This window comes from Bos indicus, chromosome X (genome assembly GCF_029378745.1).
Source record: "Bos indicus isolate NIAB-ARS_2022 breed Sahiwal x Tharparkar chromosome X, NIAB-ARS_B.indTharparkar_mat_pri_1.0, whole genome shotgun sequence".
Taxonomy (NCBI): domain Eukaryota; kingdom Metazoa; phylum Chordata; class Mammalia; order Artiodactyla; family Bovidae; genus Bos; species Bos indicus.
Window position 1 is genome coordinate 138,104,601 of NC_091789.1, and position 19,289 is coordinate 138,123,889.

General features: G+C 41.1%; 1 protein-coding gene across 3 annotated transcripts in view; it reads left to right on the forward strand.

Annotated features, from left to right (window-relative positions):
• Positions 1–19,289, forward strand: part of VEGFD (vascular endothelial growth factor D) — a 47,007-nt gene that overhangs the window by 3,993 nt on the left and 23,725 nt on the right. The gene's annotated exons all lie outside the window — the stretch shown is intronic.

Below are 19,289 nucleotides of genomic sequence, written 5' to 3' on the forward strand. Positions count from 1 at the left end.
CATGAGAAGCCACATGGCTCGCAAATTTATAACCTTGTGTCACTTGTCTTCCCCTGAAATCATCTCTAGAGGTGATTGAATAACAAAGACTGAGGTGCACCTTCCATATTTAACTCCAGGAAGCAGACTGGCCCTCATTGGCCTCCGTAGGTTATGCGCAAGGAAGTCCTTTGACTTTGCTGCTAGTCAGATGGCCTGGTGAGCTCATGTCCGGTTTCCTCTCAGGCATAGTCCTTGGCACAAAGGACATTTGAAATGTTTTCCATTAATTTCTTCTTCATTTATGACCATATAGGTAAATGTATTGAATTACATGCTTCTGTACACAGAGGTCTTCTCTCCTAGTCAGTCACTTTTAACTGGTGGGGAAAACTTTATAGCACTTGAGCCTGTTATTGCTATTCAGGATATAGTAGAACCCCCTGTATCTTACAGTGTGAATATAGTACTTCCATGTATGACTTAGGTTTTTATTTTAAAAAATCTGATTGGACTCTGTGGGAGAGGGAGAGGGTGGGATGATTTGGGAGAATGGCATTGAAACATGTATAATATCATATATGAAACGAGTCACCAGTCCAGGTTCGATGCACGATACTGGATGCTTGGGGCTGGTGCACTGGGATGACCCAGAGGGATGGTATGGAGAGGGAGGAGGGAGGAAGGTTCAGGATGGGGAACACAGGTATACCTGTGGTGGATTCATGTTGATAGATGGCAAAACCAATACAATATTGTAAAGTTAAAAAATAAAAAAAAATAATTAAAAGATAAAAAAATTTAAAAATCTGATTTGGACTTGTGGATTAACGTTTAGTATAGACCCTTAAAAGCTCTAGAAAAAAATCACATGAAAGCTGCGTGTTGAGCGAATTTGATTAAGGAACCGCTCTTGGGACAAGCTTATAAAGACAGTTTGTGGAATGAAAATGTAGTATTTGGACACGTGCGTGCTTCCTTGTAGAGTGTAACGTAGGGTGCTCTGGAACTCCCAGGCACATTTTTGTAACCACAGTGGCCCGGAGGTGCTCGAGAAAGGGGGACACAGGTGACAGTAACATTGCTTCCGGGCACATTTCTAAGCTCAGCTCTTTCCTACCACTTGAGATTAGTAGAGATGGTGGGGAACTATCCACAGTTGGGAATATGATTGAGATGAGGTGAGATGAGACATTTGTTCTTTGGTTGCTTTTATGGTGAGAAGTCCTTTTTTCTCCCTCCTTTACCACTGGTTCTGGTACTAATTAGTTTCTGGTAGAAACTAATAGTTTCTACCAAGATACTAAGATGTTATAAAGCAAAGATACTCTGAGGGCCCCCTGCATCCTAAGTTTGTCTTGACAGGTGGTGATGTTCTATTCCCAAAGGCTCTCCCTTGCCTCTCCTTCGAACTTTCCAGTATTTGACAATTGATTTGTTTATTTATTGAGTATCTACTATGTCGAATGCAGCAGGAAATAAGGCAGTGTTTCAGCTCTCGTGGAACTTACATTCCAAGTGTGGCAGGTGAAGGCAGGCAACATGCACGCCTGGAGCATGTCAGGGGTAAAGAGTGCCATGAAGAAGATCAACAAGGGGACAGACACAGAGGGATGGGTCGGCGGAGACTTCTCTGATTTCTTTTCATGTGTGTGGACCTCTGGAGGAAGTGAGGGGGCAGTGGTTGTGATGAGGGAAGGGCGTGGTCTTGTGTGTTTAGGTATTAGCCAGGGGCCAGTGTGGCTGGAGTAGAGAGTGGAGGCCAGAACCGCAGCTTCTGAGGTTGGAGAAATAGCCTGGGCATGTCACATAGAAAGGATGAGATGGTTGGATAGCCTTACCGACTCAAATGGACATGAGTTTGAACAAGCTCCAGGAGATGGGAAGGGAAGCCTGCTGTGCTGCATCCATGGGGTCGCGAAGAGTCAGACGTGACTTAGTGACTGGACAACAACAACAATCACCTAGAGTGTGGCTGTGTTCCAGTAAAACTTCACGGACACTGAAATTTGAATCGTGTATCATTTCCATGCATCACGAAATAGTCTTCTCATTTGTAGTCTTCTCCTAAAATGATAGGAAGGAATTCTTAGCTCACAGACCATACAAAAAGAGACGGCAGGCTGGATTTGGCCCACAGGTCATAGTTGGCAAAACCTGATCTGTGTCTATTTTATCTTCTTCATAGACTGTATCGGACCTGACATTTTTTATTTGCTTGTGTATAGGGTAGGACACATCACTTCTGGTCACAACCTCTTTGACCCCCTGCCCCATCCAACCACCAGGGGCTAGAAAGTGCAAGCCTTCCCTGTGCTCAGAAGGTAGAAAGCTGGAACTCCTTAGTTAGTATTCATGACTAACCCACACAACTCTGGTCAGTTCTAAGTGTTTCTGAACATACCACTGAGATGGGAGGTGACTGTGGTTGGACACTGGGGTAGAATCATGGAAGGAAGTAAGACACGTGGGTTTCTTTATGCTGCTCAGGAGGCTCCTTTTTCCTGGAAAAGGCAAGCTGTACATTTAGTTCAGTGAACATTTGTGGAATGTCCACTGTGTGCCAGGCACATGACTGGAAATGACATTTTTATAAAATAAAGATGTCTCAGTTATTTGCATGTCTTACCAGCAGCCAAGGAGCTCAACTTGGCCTGTGAGAAGGATAATTTTAGTGCCTGAAACCTTAGGTAATAATGAAAGTTTTAATGAGTCTCTTTCTGTCATTCATTGTCATCTAAATAATTATACCACTCCTATCTTTGAGAAAAGTATTGCTTTCCTAAAATCTAGGTTTGCCTGAAATTATTTCTGGAGAAAAAATGACATGTCGAATATTGCGATGGCAGAGATTTTGTTACTTATGGTTCCATTCTGGAGGGAGTTGGCAAGAATGTGATTTTGATTGAAGGAATTCCCTGAGTTCATCTGTATAAGAGACCCTCTGAAAAGAACTGTTCATAACTTGCTTCATAACTGTCCTGTCACAGCAAGACTAGAGATCACTGGGCATCTCAGACAATGCAGAGGTTGTAGGTGAGGAAGAGGAAAGCTGTGGATGCTGACATGGGACCACTGCATCTTTAGGAGAAAGATGAAAATTAAGCATCCTGGGCTGACTGCCAGTTGCATGGCAAAGGGCTGCCTAATAAAAAGGAGGAGAGGTTTGGCATAAAGATCCTCTGTCCACCCAGCAGATTATGTTTTACTTAGGCTGACATACAGCTGTAGAAGTCACAATAATGCAATGTGACAATCCAGTCCAAATTTCAATGGTTTAAAACATTGATAACCCGCATTACTGTGGCTGAGCTGGGAGTCAGGATCAAGGCAGAAACCACAGGTCGAGTATGGGTCTGCCCCTCGTAACTCTCATCTGCCTGGATAAGTGGGCCAGAAGGGACACATACTTGCTGTGATGGCAGAAGTGTAGGAGAGCTATGTAGTCACAAATGCATTTCAACACTCTGCCTGCATCATGTCTTATAACATCCCATTGGTCGAAGCAGGTCACGTGGCCCAACGTCAGTGGGGCTGAGAAACATACTTGTCTCTTGGAGGAGACAGGTGGAGGCAGTGAAATTGTTTTTAACAATAACCTAATTACCATAAAGGCTTCACATTGTTTCCTTAGATGTTGGGCCCTTCATCTTTGAGATCAGTGATAAAGAGACTGTAACAGATCTCCCCAGGGATATATTCTCCTGGGGTTATTCAGAGCATCCTTTTAGAGTTTTGCCACTCAAGCCCATCCCACACTAATTTTCCCCCACATGTCCTAAGCATAGATGCATCCAGTGGAGCAGAGATATTAGCATGGAGCATGAATTTAAAACATGTAAAGGGAAGCATATGCCCTTCCCTGCATGCTAGACAATTTGGCTGGGGAGAAACCGTCCTGCAGTACTCATCAAATTGGAGAATGTAGAGGTCCCAGACACCTTAGCCATCTAGTATCCCCTTAAAATACCCAGACAGCTATGCACACACACTCGCACAAATGTACACATGTACACATTTATACTTTCTGTGAGTCTGTAGTTCTTTCCTTAGTCTAAGTTTAATTAAACACCCTGGTTTCTCACATTTATACATTTAAATATAGAACTGCATGAGTCAAAGAACCACCAGTAGCGTGAGGCCCCACCAAAGGGCCGTGTTTCTAGATTTCAGAGCAACAGGACCAGGCCTTCAGCTGGCTCCGTCTACATCATTATGAGCAAACGTGCATTCTCCTCCCTGCCCTCAGTTGGCATGGCCCACACTATTAGGTGTCATCTGTAGTGGGGAAGGCTGGACTCTAATAACAAAGCACAAAGGTTTAAGAAGTGGATGGTTTTTCCTTCACTCATCTGTAAAGACCTATGTAAGCCTGGGTACTTGAAAATTGGCATTTCATCTGAAAATACATCCCAGAAATATTTAAAACAGATATTTACCCTGCAAAAGCTTTTCTCTTTTAAATTTTTATTTACTATGGTTGGAGTGGCCCTATCTTGCTCTTTTCAAACTCAACTCGAGTTGCTCAGGGAAATCAAGGCCCATGAAACACCTCTGAATCCCAACACAGGACCAGATGCCCCACCCCTGAGAAAGGAAGGAAAGGCAGTGAATGTTAGCACGTGCCTCCTCTGCATCTGAACCTTTCCTACTTATGGCCCTCAGTAATCTCCACATCGGCGATATCAGGAGCTTTGCATTCTGAAATGAGGAAACCATGACTTAAGGAAATTCAATAATTCACCCTCAGTCAAATAGCTAAAAAGGAGAAGTGCCTGGATTCAAACCCAGCTTACTTTATGTTTTTAAAGTTATTCTATGGCAAAGATTATCGTTTTTCCCATTTGATGTGCTGTTCTGTGAATTTTAACACAGAGATTTCTGTGACCACCACCATAATCAAGATACAGAAAAAATTCCTTTATGCTACTCTTCAATCTATGCCTCAATCAGCAATGCTGCAGAAGCTGAATTCAAATGGCTCTGTGAAGACCCACAAGACCTTCTAGAACCAACACCAAAAAAGATGACCTTTTCATCATAGGGGACTGGAATGCAAAAGTAGGGAGTCAAGAGATACCCGGAGTAAAGGCAAGTTTGGCCTTGGAGTACAAAATCAAGCAAGGCAAAGGCTAATAGAGTTTTGCCAAGAGAACATACTTGTCATAGCAAACACCCTCTTCCAACAACACAAGAGATGACTCTACACATGGACATCACCAGGTGATCAACAATGAAATGAGACTGATTATATTCTTTGCAGCCAAAGATGGAGAAGCTCTACACAGTCAGCAAAAACAAGACCAGGAGCTGACTGTGGCTCAGATCATCAGCTCCTTATTGCAAAATTCAGGCTTAAACTGAATAAAGTATGGAAAACCACTGGCCATTCAGGTATGACCTAAATCAAATCCCTTATGATTATACAGTGGGGGTGATGAATAGATTCAAGAGATTAGATCTGATAGACAGAATGCCTGAAGAACTATGAATGGAAGTTCATAATATTGTACAGGAGGCAAGTGACCAAAACCATCCCAAAGAAAAAGAAATGCAAGGTGGCAAAGTGGCTGTCTGAGGAGGCTTTACACATAGCTGAGAAAAGAACAGAAACAAAAGGCAAAGGAGAAAGGGAAATATATACGCAGCTGAATGCAGAGTTCCAGAGAATAGCAAGGAAAGATAAGAAAGCCTGCTTAAGTGAACAGTGCAAAGAAATAGAGGAAGACAATATAATGGGGAAGACTAGAGATCTCTTCAAGAAAATTGGAGATACCAAGGGAACATTTCATGCAAAGATGGACTCAATAAAGGACAGAAATGGCAAGGATCTAACAGAAGCAGAAGAGATTAAGAAGAGGTGGCAAGAATACACAGCAGAACTATACAAAAAAGATCTTAACCTGGATAACCAAGATGGTGTGGTCACTCACCTAGAGGCAGACATCCTGGAGTGTGAAATCAAGTGGGTCATAGGAAGCATAACTACAAACAAAGCTAGTGGAGGTGATGGAATTCCAGCTAAGCTATTTGAAATCCTAAGATGAGATCAGATCAGATCAGTCACTCAGTCATATCCGACTCTTTGTGACCCCATGAATCGCAGCACGCCAGGCCTCCCTGTCCATCACCAACTCCCGGAGTTCACTGAGACTCACGTCCATCGAGTCAGTGATGCCATCCAGCCATCTCATCCTCTGTCGTCCCCTTCTCTTCCTGCCCCCAATTCCTCCCAGCATCAGAGACTTTTCCAATGAGTCAACTCTTCACATGAGGTGGCCAAAGTACTGGAGTTTCAGCTTTAGCATCATTCCTTCCAAAGAAATCCCAGGGCTGATCTCCTTCAGAATGGACTGGTTGGATCTCCTTGCAGTCCAAGGGACTCTCAAGAGTCTTCTCCAACACCACAGTTCAAAAGCATCAACTCTTCGGCACTCAGCCTTCTTCACAGTCCAGCTCTCACATCCATACATGACCACAGGAAAAACCATAGCCTTGACTAGACGAACCTTTGTTGGCAAAGTAATATCTCTGCTTTTCAATATGCTATCTAGGTTGGTCATAACTTTCCTTCCAAGGAGTAAGCGTCTTTTAATTTCATGGCTGCAGTCACCATCTGCAGTGATTTTGGGGCCCAGAAAAATAAAGTCTGACACTGTTTCCACTGTTTCCCCATCTATTTCCCATGAAGTGATGGGACCGGATGCCATGATCTTCGTTTTCTGAATGTTGAGCTTTAAGCCAACTTTTTCACTCTCCACTTTCACTTTCATCAAGAGGCTTTTGAGTTCCTCTACACTTTCTGCCATAAGGGTGGTGTCATCTGCATATCTGAGGTTATTGATATTTCTCCCGGCAGTCTTGATTCCAGTTTGTGTTTCTTCCAGCCCAGCGTTTCTTATGATGTACTCTGCATATAAGTTAAATAAACAGGGTGACAATATACAGCCTTGACGAACTCCTTTTCCTATTTGGAACCAGCCTGTTGTTCCATGTCCAGTTCTAATTGTTACTTCCTGACCTGCATACAGGTTTCTCAAGAGGCAGGTCAGGTGGTCTGATATTCCCATCTCTTTCAGAATTTTCCACAGTTTATTGTGATCCATACCGTCAAAGGCTTTGGCATAGTCAATAAAGCAGAAATAGATGTTTTTCTGGAACTCTCTTGCTTTTTCGATGATCCAGCGGATGTTGGCAATTTGATCTCTGGTTCCTCTGCCTTTTCTAAAACCAGCTTGAACATCTGGAAGTTCACAGTTCACATATTGCTGAAGCCTGGCTTGGAGAATTTTAAGTATTACTTTACTAGCGTGTGAGATGAGTGCAATTGTGTGGTAGTTTGAGCATTCTTTGGCTTTGCCTTTCTTTGGGATTGGAATGAAAACTGACATTTTCCAGTCCTGTAGCCACTGCTAAGTTTTCCAAATTTGCTGGCATATTGAGTGCAGCACTTTCACAGCATCGTCTTTCAGGATTTGAAATAACTCCACTGGAATTCCATCACCTCCACTAGCTTTGTTCGTAGTGATGCTTCCTAAGGCCCACCTGACTTCACATTCCAGGATGTCTGGCTCTAGGTCAGTGATCACACCATCATGATTATTGGGGTCGTGAAGATCTTTTTTGTACAGTTCTGTATATTCTTGCCACCTCTTCTTAATATCTTCTGCTTCTGTAATGTTCAAACTACCACATAATTGCAGTCATGTCACATGCTAGCAAAGTAATACTCAAAATTCCCCAAGCTAGGCTTCAACATTATGTGAAATGAGGACTTCCAGATGTCAAGCTGGATCTAGAAAAGGCAGAAGAACCAGAGATCAAATCGCCAACATCCGTTGGATCATAGAAAAAGCAAAGGAATTCCAGAAAACCATCTATTTCTGCTTTATTGACTGCATTAAAGCCTTTGACTATGTGTATCACAATAAACTGTGGAAAATTGGTAAAGAGATGGGATACCAGACCACCTTACCTGCCTCCTGAGAAACCTGTATGCAGGTCAAGACACAACAGTTAGAACTGGACATGGAACAATGGAGTGGTTCAAAATTTGGAAAGGAGTATGTCAAGGCTATATATTGTCACCCTGCTTATTTAACTTTTATGCAGAGTATATCATGCTAAATTCCAGGCTGAGTGAATCACAAGCTGGATCAAGATTTCTGGGAGAAATATCAACAACTTCAGATGTGCGGATGATACCACTCAAATGGCAGAAAGAGAAGAGGAACTAAAGAGCCTCTTGATGATGGTGAAAGAGGAGAGTGAAAAAGCTGGCTTAGAACTCAACATTCAAAAAATTAACATCATGGCATGCAGTCCCATCACTTCATGTCAAATAGATGGGGAAAAGTGGAAACAGTGACAGATTTTATTTTCTTGGGCTCCAAAATCACTCTGGATGGTGACTGAAGCCACGAAATTAAAAGATGCTTGGTCCTTGGAAGGAAAGCTATGATGAACTTAGACAGCATATTAAATACCAGAAACATTGCTTTGCCTACAGATGTCTGTATAGTCAAAGTTATTGGTTTTTCCAATAGTCATGTATGGATGTGAGAGTTGGATCATAAAGAAGGCTAAGCACCAAAGAATTAATGCTTTTGAACTGTGGTGTTGGAGAAGACTCTTGAGAGTCTGTTGGACTACAAGGAGATCAAACTAGTCAAGCCTAAAGGAAATCAACCCTGAATATTCATTGGAGGGACTGATGCTAAAGTTGAAGCTCCAGTACTTTGGCCATCTGATGCAAAGAGCCAACTCATTATGAAAAGACCCTGATGCTGGGGGAGATTGAAGGCAGGAGAAGAAGGGGACAACAGAGGATGAGATGGTTGGATGGCATCACTGACTTGATGGACGAGAGTTTGAGCAAATTCTGGGAGATAGTGAAGGACAGGGAATCCTGGCGTGTTGCAGTCCACGGGGTCGCAAAGAGTCGGACACAAGTTAGCGACTAAACAACAACAGCCCTTTCATAATCATACCCTCCTCCCAGTCTCTGGCAACCTCTGCTCTGTTCTCCATCACTATCATCCTGGATTTTTGAGAATGTTATTAATGGAATCATACCGCCAGTAACCTTGTGAGACTTGGTTCTTTCACCCCTAATGCCTTTGAGATCCATCCAAGTTGCTGTACATACCAGCCATTCATTCCTTTTTACGGCTAAGTCATATTCCATGGGATGGGTGAAGCACAGTTTGCCTAAGCAACTGTTCACATACTGAATGACATCCTGGTTGTTTCCAAGTTTTTTAGCTCTTTCAAAGAAAGCTAGTATAAACATTCATGTCAAGGTTTTTGGGTGAATCTACATTCTTGCTTCTCAAGGGTAAATTCCCAGGAGTGGGACTGCTGGGTCATATGGCAAGTGTCTGTTGAACTTTGTAAGAAACTGCCAGCATGTTTTGCAGACTGCTCTACCACTCAAAGCCAATTTTAAGCAGTTCTCATCCATTGCCCTCTCCTCTCCAGTCAGCCATCTGTCCAGACCACAGAGTGGTTTCCAGTATCAGGCAAAGCTTCCTTTTAGGAGATGCAATGTCCACTTGAGAGCTACAGGAGGCAAAGGCACACAACTTCAGTTTGGCCTCTGAGTCTAACATGGCCTGGGTGGGTTCCTTGACAGGCTGGGGGAGTGAGAAAAGGGAAGAGGTGTTGGGGAACAGTATCTGTGAACAGCTGGGAACATGATGGTGCAACTTGGACCCCAAACCAGAGAAAAGTTGGTGGTTTGGGCTAAGCCTTAAACATCAAGCTAAAGATGAAATGCTTTTCCAGTCAAACAGAAGTTTACTGAGAGGTGAAAGGAACATGGAATTATTTGTCTTACAACTGGATCCACCTCCCTAAACCCACTGCAAAGGGAAATAAATAGCTGATGGTGGTTCCCTGAACTCCAGAGACCGATAGGCAGAGGACTGGTTTCCCAGGCAACACTTGTAAATCCCAGAGCAAATCCAGGGAAAGTCACGTGAAATGTGTTCCCTCCACAGTGTACTCTGAAGCTTGTGGATCTTGTGGATCTTCCAAATATACAAATTCTCTCTATCTCACCCCGTATCCCTAAACTTCCTGAAGACAAACTGCCAATACATTTTGACAAAATAGCATCATCAGTTTTGAAAAGGCTTAGAAACACAGACCCACAGTTCCTGAGAGATCCAGTGGGGAATATTGCAAAGCTGGTCTCCTTTCTCATACCTATAACAGGAGGATTCTTAAGAGCATGGGACCCAAGAACAACTTTTGGCAACAGTTGGGCTCTAACAGCTCAGAGCCAGGAATGGAACTCAGCCGTGTACTCCCGAGCCATGCCCCTTCCTTTTGGCAACGTATTTATATTCTAATTTTTATTTTCCTTCAAATAGTTTCTAGACTGCCATGTGGAAGGATTAGAATTTACTATTCCCTGGTAAATTCCAGTAAGTTAAAGCAATGCTGTGTCGTGCTAAGTCGTTTCAGTCGTGTCTGACTCTGCAACCCTATTGACTGTAGCCCACCAGGCTCCTCTGTTCATGGGGTTCTCCAGGCCAGAATACTGGAGTGGGTAGCCATTCCATTGTCCAGAGGATCTTTCTGACCCAGGGATCCAACCTGTGTCTCTTAGGTCTCCTGGATTGGCAGGCGAGTTCTTTAAAACTAATGCCACCTGAGAATCCCTAAAGCAGTACCTGTTACTTTTAATTCTGTTCTAAAGATAGGTTGTTTTGGCTCCTTGGGAACTGTAGCAATTTTTTTCCCCTGTCATCTAGAATGGTCTCATACAAGACAGCTGATACCCTTGTTTTAGCCTGGAAAACAGTTTTGTTGGTCTTCCATCTTGAAAAATCATTCAGATTGGGAAGTGGGCCACAAACAATTCAGTGACTTGAGTTAAAAAAAAAAAAAGGCTTAGAAAATCCAGTTCAGCAAGATATTCAAACCAATGTTTGGAAGCCAAGGTATAACTCAAAGGAGTTTAAAGAATAAGACTATTTCTCAGCATACATCTACCATTTATCCCCTACTTGGTGAACTTGTACAGAGCTCAGGCACTCATGCAGGCCTTTAAACCAGCATGCACCATCCTCAAAATGAGTATTTCTCCTACAGATCTCTTGGGAAGATTTCTTAAAGAAACTTTATTTTGAAATAATTATAGAAAAGTTGCAAAGGTAACCTGGAGGATAGCCTGTGTATCTTTCACCCAGCTTCCTGTAAGACTAGCAACTGGTAGGGAAGTTTTAAAAAAATCCTCATGGCAAAGAGCTAACACCTATCCTCCTCAAACTCTTCCAGAAAATTTCAGAGGAAGGTAAACTTCCAAATTCATTCTATGAGGCCACCATCACCCTAATACCAAAACCATACAAAGATGCCACAAAAAAGAAAAATACAGGCCAATATCACTGATAAACATAGATGCAAAAATCCTTAACAAAATTCTAGCAAACGGAATCCAACAACATGTTAAAAAGATCATACATTATGACCAAGTGGGCTTTATCCCAGGGATGCAAGGATTCTTCAATATTCACAAATCAATCAATGTGATACACCACACTAACAAATTGAAAGATAAAAACCATATGATTATCTCAATAGATGCAGAGAAAGCCTTTGACAAAATTCAACATCCACTTATGATAAAAACCCTCCAGAAACCAGGAATAGAAGGAAAATACCTCAACATAATAAAAGCTATATATGACAAACCCACAGCAAACATTATCCTCAATGGTGAAAAACTGAAAGCATTTCCCCTAAAATCAGGAACAAAACAAGGGTGCCCACTCTCACCACTACTATTCAACATAGTTTTGGAAGTTTTAGCCACATCAATCAGAGAAGAAAAAAAAAAAAAAAGAAAGGAATCCAGATTGGAAAAGAAGAAGTAAAACTCTCACTGTTCACAGATGACATGATCCTCTACATAGAAAACCCTAAAGACTCCACCAGAAAATTACTAGAGCTGATCAATGAATATAGTAAATTTTCAGGATATAAAATTAACATACAGAAATCCCTTGCATTCCTATACACTAACAATGAGAAAACAGAAAGAGAAATTAAGGAAACAATTCCATTCACCATTTCAATGAAAAGAATAAAATACTTAGGAATAAATATACCTAAAGAAACAAAAGACGTATATATAGAAAACTATAAAACACTGATGAAAGAAATTAAAGATGACACAAATAGATGGAGAAATATACCATGTTCATGGATAAGAAGAATTAATATAGTGAAAATGAGTATACTACCCAAAGCAATCTATAGATTCAATGCAATCCCTATCAAGCTACCAACAGTATTTTTCAGAGAACTAGGACAAATAATTTCACAATCTGTATGGACATACAAAAAAACCTCAAATAGCCAAAGCAATCTTGAGAAAGAAGAATGGAACTGGAGGAATCAACCTGCCTGACTTCAGACTATACTACAAAGCTACAGTCATCAAGACAGTGTGGTACTGGCACAAAGACAGAAATATAGATCAATGGAATAAAATAGAAAGCCCAGAGATAAACCCATGCACCTATGGACACCTTATCTTTAACAAAGGAGGCAAGAATATACAATGGAGAAAAGGCAATCTCTTTAATAAGTGGTTCTGGAAAAACTGGTCAAGAATGAAAGAATGAGAAATGAATGAAACTAGAGCACTTTCTAACACCATACACAAAAATAAACTCAAAATGGACTAAAGATCTAAATGTAAGACCATAAACTATAAAACTCCTAGAGGAAAACATAGGCAAAACACTCTGACATAAATCACAGCAGGATCCTCTATGATCCACCTCCCAGAGTAATGGAAACAAAAGCAAAAATAAATGAATGGGACCTAATTAAACTTAAAAGCTTTTGCACAACGAAGGAAACTATAAGCAAGATGAAAAGACAGCCTTCAGAATGGGAGAAAATAATAGAAAACGAAGCAACTGACAAAGAATTAATCTCAAAAATATACAAGCAGCTCCTGCAGCTCAATTCCAGAAAAACAAATGACCCTATCAAAAAATAGGCCAAAGAACTAAACAGACACTTCTCCAAAGAAGACATACAGATGGCTAACAAACACATGAAAAGATGCTAAATATCACTCATTATCAGAGAAATGCAAATCAAAACCACAATGAGGTGCCATCTCATGTCAGTCAGAATGGCTGCTATCAAAAAGTCTACAAATAATAAATGCTGGGGAGGGTGTGGAGAAAAGGGAACCCTCTTACACTGTTGGTGGGAATGCAAAGTAGTACAGCCCCCATGGAGAACAGTGTGGAGGTTCCTTAAAAAAACTGGAAATAGAACTGTCATATGACCCAGCAATCCCACTGCTGGGCATACACACTGAGGAAACCAGAATTGAAAGAGACGTGTGTACCTCAATGTTCCTTGCAGCACTGTTTAAAATAGCCAGGACATGGAGGCAATCTAGATGTCTATTGGCAGATGAATGGATAAGAAAGCTGTGGTACATATACACAATGGAATATTACTTAGCCATTAAAAAGAATGCATTTGAATCAGTTCTAATGAGGTGGATGAAACTGGAGCCTATTATACAGAGTGAAGTAAATCAGAAAGAAAAACATCAATACAGTATACTAACATATATATATGGAATTTAGAAAGATGGTAATGATGACCCTATATGTGAGACAGCAAAAAAGAGATACAGATGTAAAGAACAGTCTTTTGGACTCTGTGGTAGAAGGCAAGGGTGGGATGATTGAGAGAATAGCAATGAAACATATATATTATCAAATGTGAAACAGATTGCCAGCCCAGGTTTGATGCATGAGACATGGTGTCAGGGCTGGTGCACTGAAATGACCCTGAGGGATGGGATGGGGAGGTAGATGGGAGGGGGGTTCAGGATGGGGAACACATGTACATCCATAGCTGATTCATGTCAATGTATGGCAAAATCACTACAATATTGTAAAGTGATTAGCCTCCAATTAAAATAAATAAATAAATTTAAAAAAAGTAATCCAAGAAGGGAGGTGACTCCACACTCTACGAATGTACTGGAATGTATGGCAAGTCAATAAAGCCTAGGCTGGACCAAAAAAATAAAAATAAAAAATCCTTATGGCAAAGCTTAACCCAGACCCATAAAATAAGAATTTCTGAAGATGGGATCCAAGCATCAGTGTTTTTCTGTGAGGTTTCTTCCCAGGCAGGTTCAAGGTGAAGCCAAGATTGGGCACCTGTGCTACAAACACTTCTCAAAGTGTGGCCAACCAACCAACCACAGGCACCTGGGCACTTGTTAGAAATGCACCATTCTAGGTCTGCCTCCAAACCTACTGCCTCAGAATCTGTATTCTGACAAGACTGCTGGTGACTGGTATGCACAGGAAGTTTTGAGAAGCATTGCTCTATACAAAAGATGAAACAGACCACACAAACATGGGCCTGATCACAATATTTGTCCAGTGTGTGTGTATTTATTACTCATAAATTTCTTCATCAGCTGTGCGTTAAGTACTTACATAAAAAGATGAACCTGACCACATATTCTGAATTCATGACTATGCTATATTTATTTTTCTCTTTCTGTCTTATTTCACTCTGTATAACAGGCCCTATGTTCATGAACCTCACTAGAATTGACTCAAGTTCGTTCTTTTTATGGCTGAGTAATATTCCACTGTATATATCTACCACATCTTCTTTATCCATTCACCTATCAATGGGTATCTAGGTTGCTTCCATGTCCTAGCTATAGTAAACAGTGCTGCAGTGAATACTGAGGTACACGTGTCTTTTTCAATTATGGTTTTCTCAGAGTGTGTGCCCAGTAGTGGGGTTGCTGGGTCATATGGTAGATTTATTTCTAGTTTTTTAAGGAATCTCCATACTGTTTTCCATAATGGCTGTATCAGTTTACATTTCCACTGACAGTGTAGGAGAGTTCCTTTTTCTCCACACCCTCTCCAGCATTTATTATTTGTAGATTTTTTGATGGTGGCCATTCTGACTGGTGTGAGGTGATACCTCACTGTAGTTTATATTTGCATTTTTCTAACGATTAGTGATGTTGAGCATATTTTCATGTGTTTATTGGTCATTTGTATGTCTTCTTTGGAGAAATGTCTGTTTAGGTCTTCTGCCTATTTTTTGATTGGGCTGTATATTTTGCTAATATTGAGCTGTATGAGCTGCTTATATATTCTGGAGATTAATCCTTTGTCAGTTTCATTTGCAATTATTTTCTCCCATTCTGAGGGTTGTCTTTTAATCTTGATTATTGTTTCCTTTGCTTTGCAAAAGCTTTTAAGTTTAATTAGGTCCCATTTGTTTATTTTTGTTTTTATTTCCATTACTGTAGGAGATGGGTCAAAGAGGATCTTGCTGTGATGTATATCAAAAAGTGTACTGCCTATGTCTTCCTCTTTATTATTTTTAATTGAACTATAGTTGATTTATAATGTGCTTGTTTGAAGTGTACAGAAAAATGATTCAGTTATACGTATACATGTCTATTCATTTTCAGATTCTTTTCCCTAATAGGAAAAGAAAATATTGAGTAAAGTTCCCTGTGCTATACACTAGGTCCTTGTTGGTGTATGTGTATGTTAATCTCAACCTCCTAATTCATAGCTCTACCTATTGCTATGTGAATAAAACATATCATTACTCCTCCAGTGGTTCTTAAGACACAGTGGGGAAGAGAAGCATTAAGTAAGTAATGGCAAATAATTCTTTAGTGTCAGTGGTGGTAAGTGCTGAGGAAAAGGATGGGGAGCTAGAAATCCATGTGATTGAAGGACCAGACCCAGGCAGGGGTGGGAGTTGTGGGGGAGGTTTCCATATGGAGGTAACACCTGGTTGAAAAAGGTTTAGCTAGACAGAGTGGAGGGCATTCCCAGCAGAGGGAACAGTGGGGACTGAGGCCAAAGCAAGAAGAAATGAACAGAAGAGCAAACCAATGAAATGGGTGTCCAGTGATATCCCATTGTTCAAGTCTCCGATATTTTACATTGCCTCCCAAGCTGGATACAACTAGCCTGGCCTTTAAGCTTCCAATTCTTCCTCTTTTTTGTTTTAAACCACTATATTGTTATACAAGTTACATACTATAAAATTTAACCATTCACCTGTTTGAAGTAATTCAATGGTGTTTAGTAAACTTACTGAGTGGTGCAGCTATCTCCATATAAGATTCCGTGTGTGTGTGTGTGTGTGTGTGTGTTCTCAGTCACTCAATTGTATCTGACTCTTTGCAACCCCATGGACTACAGCCCACCAGCCTCCTCTGTCCACGGGACTTGCCAGGCATGAACACTAGTGTGTGTTGCCATGCCCTCCTCCAGGGGATCTTCCTGACTCAGGGATCCAACCTGAATTCTTGCATCTCTGGCACTGGCAGGCAGGTTCTTTACTGCTGTACCACCTGAGAAGCCCAAGATCCCTTGTGCCCCTTTACAATTAACCTGAGTTCCCACTCCCAGCCCTAGGAAGCCAATAATCTATTTTCTGTCTCTTGAGTAATCCTTAGGAGTGGAATTAGTTGATCATACCATGAGTTTAACTTTTTAAAGAATGGGTGAACTCTTCTAAAGTGACAGCACCATTTTACAATCGCATCAGCAATGGATGAGGGTCCCCATTGCTGGGTATCCCCACCAACCTTTGGTGTTGTCTTCTTGACTGTGACCATCCTCAGTTCAGTTCAGCTCAGTCGCTCAGTTGTGTCCCACTCTTTGCAAGCCCATGGACTGCAGCACACCAGGCTTCCTTGTCCATCACCAACTCCCGGAGTTTACTCAAACTCATGTCCATTGAGTCAGTGATGCCATCCAACCATCTCATCCCTTCTCCTCCCACTTCAATCATTCCCAGCATCAGGGTCTTTTCCAGTGAGTCAGTTCTTCGCATCAGGTGGCCAAAGTATTGGAGTTTCAGCTTCAGCATCAGTCCTTCCAATGAATATTCAGGACTGATTTCCTTTAGGATGGACTGGTTGGATCTCCTTGCAGTCCAAGGGACTCTCAAGAGTCTTCTCCAACACCACAGTTCAAAAGCATCAATTCTTTGGCGCTCAGTGGCTGTTAAGTAGTATCTCACCCCACCAACCTCTCTTCCCAATCTTACTTTCCAGCCCTCTCACTCTCAAGCCCACTCTTTACCCAACAAAAATGAACCTCCTGCTGTTTTTTTTCCAATGGGGCTCCTTGATATCCCCAAATTATGCCTTCGGTCACTCTTTGAATGTGTTCTTTGACTTGATATTTTTTTGGAGGGAGAGGCATGGAAATTGAGAGCCCAAATTATTAGGAGTACAGAATGCTTTTGATTTCCCCACAACATGGACACTTGCAAATTCCTCCTTCAAACCCGGCCACCATACCTTTCCAAATATCTTGGCTGCTGTCTTAGTTATACTTGTCCTAGATGACTCCCTGGGCCTGAGCTGTGCAGATGCTCGTGCTTCCTTGGAGAGAATGCCAGGTGAAGTCAGAAATTAAGGAGAACTGACTACCCTTCCTATTGTCTGCAGGAAGAAGTATGCATTGAAATAACAGTACATCTTGTTACAAAGACCTAAGTCTCAACTTAGAAACTGGCTTGTGGTAGCCAAGACATCAGAGAATGATTTTTTATTTAGGAGGGAAATTGCTAACAGTCTTGGATTAATGACCACAGATGCATAAAAAGATGCTGTTGTGACAAAAAGCAGCGATCTGGTAACACTTCCTCAATTCCTTTTGCTGAGTGCTTTCTGATTATTTTAGCTTTGATTAGCACTTCCATTAGAAAATAGGAAGAAATTATAAGCAACTTGGCAAATGTTTGGTAGTGAAAACCATTGGAACCCATAGTTTTAATATGTACTGGGGGCTATATTTACACTTTTTAATTTTAATGTTTGTCTTGTTCAAGCAGATAAAGTGAACTATACAAAAATCCACCAATGCAGAAAACCTCTTGGAGTTAGTAGGCATTCTTGGCCCTTTGTAAATATATGCCCACCTCCTACCCCCGCAAGGAATTAGTTGCCAGCTTTCTGCTTATTCTGAATTTTTAGTACCTCCACTTGTAAGAGCAAAATAACTGTCTGCAATTTCTGAATTATTTAAAACTAGGTTTTAAATTATAAGGCTTAAAGTTTGCTTAAATAACTTATACTTGAGTGAACACTTCATTTCTTATGATGAGGTAAGTTGTATGAGCCCTTCAGTGGCCTTAATTCAATCCAGAGATTTGATTATTTCCTCCTGAGCTCTCATGGTTAGATAATTTGAAGATATTTCTCAGATTGAATTGAAACTTGTAAGAGCTATGAAGCCTTATCATTTTGAAATTGAAATTTGCCTCAATAAATAAAAAATCCTCTCAGAGTACAATTTTTAAAGCATTTAAACAGCTATTTGATTGTTTTCATTATTTTCATGGGGAAGCAGTCTTGTCACAAAATTTTATTCCAGAGTGGATTGAATATGAAGTAGTTACAGTGTCCAAGTAGAAGAGGGAATGAATAATCATGAAATAAGAAACTATTGAAAAATGAGCCTTAATAGCACATCACTGAATTTCAGAGTTGCTGGAGTGATTGGCAGTTATTCAATTTCATCCCCAGATTTCTTAGATGAAGCAGTTGCAGAATGCTCCCGAAATTCAATGTCTATTCCCCAAACCCCATCTGTGTCTTCAAGCTTCCTCCACCCCTTGCTCCCAGAAAACTGCCTTGAGACAAATTTCCCAAAGAAGTGAGAAACCATAGGTCTCAATGAGTCCTGCGATCTTCAGACCTGGATCATCTCTATGAGCCTCCTCTTTCAGACCCTCTCATTCATTCATCCTCTGTCTGCTTATCTCTGGAACTTACATCACACCAACCCCTCTAGGTCCCTGCTTTCCCTCCTGCATATGTTCTTCTGCTCTGTTGGCTCTTTCCCTCAGTTCATGTTCGAGATTCTCACACCTTTGTTAAAACATGCACACATACACACATTCACATTCATATCTGGACTTACAAGTAAAATGACCTTCTGCATTCATGTTTTCTGATAGTTTACAGTCTATAGCCATGATTGATAAAATAAAAATTTGATCACAGGATGGTAAACATCTGCAGATGGCAAACATTTGCAGAAATGGCACCAAAAACATGACGTTGAAAAGCTCAATATGTTATATACCTTAAACCTATACTACCTTATCTGTAGATTGTATCTTAAGAAAAACAATTTTAAAAAACCCACGAAACTGAAGCTGCAGAACTGATGGGCTCCTCTGGAAGGTGGAGGCCATCAAGAGTTCAGCTCCAGTGAGTAATGGGCTTCTGGTGGCTTTAGGCA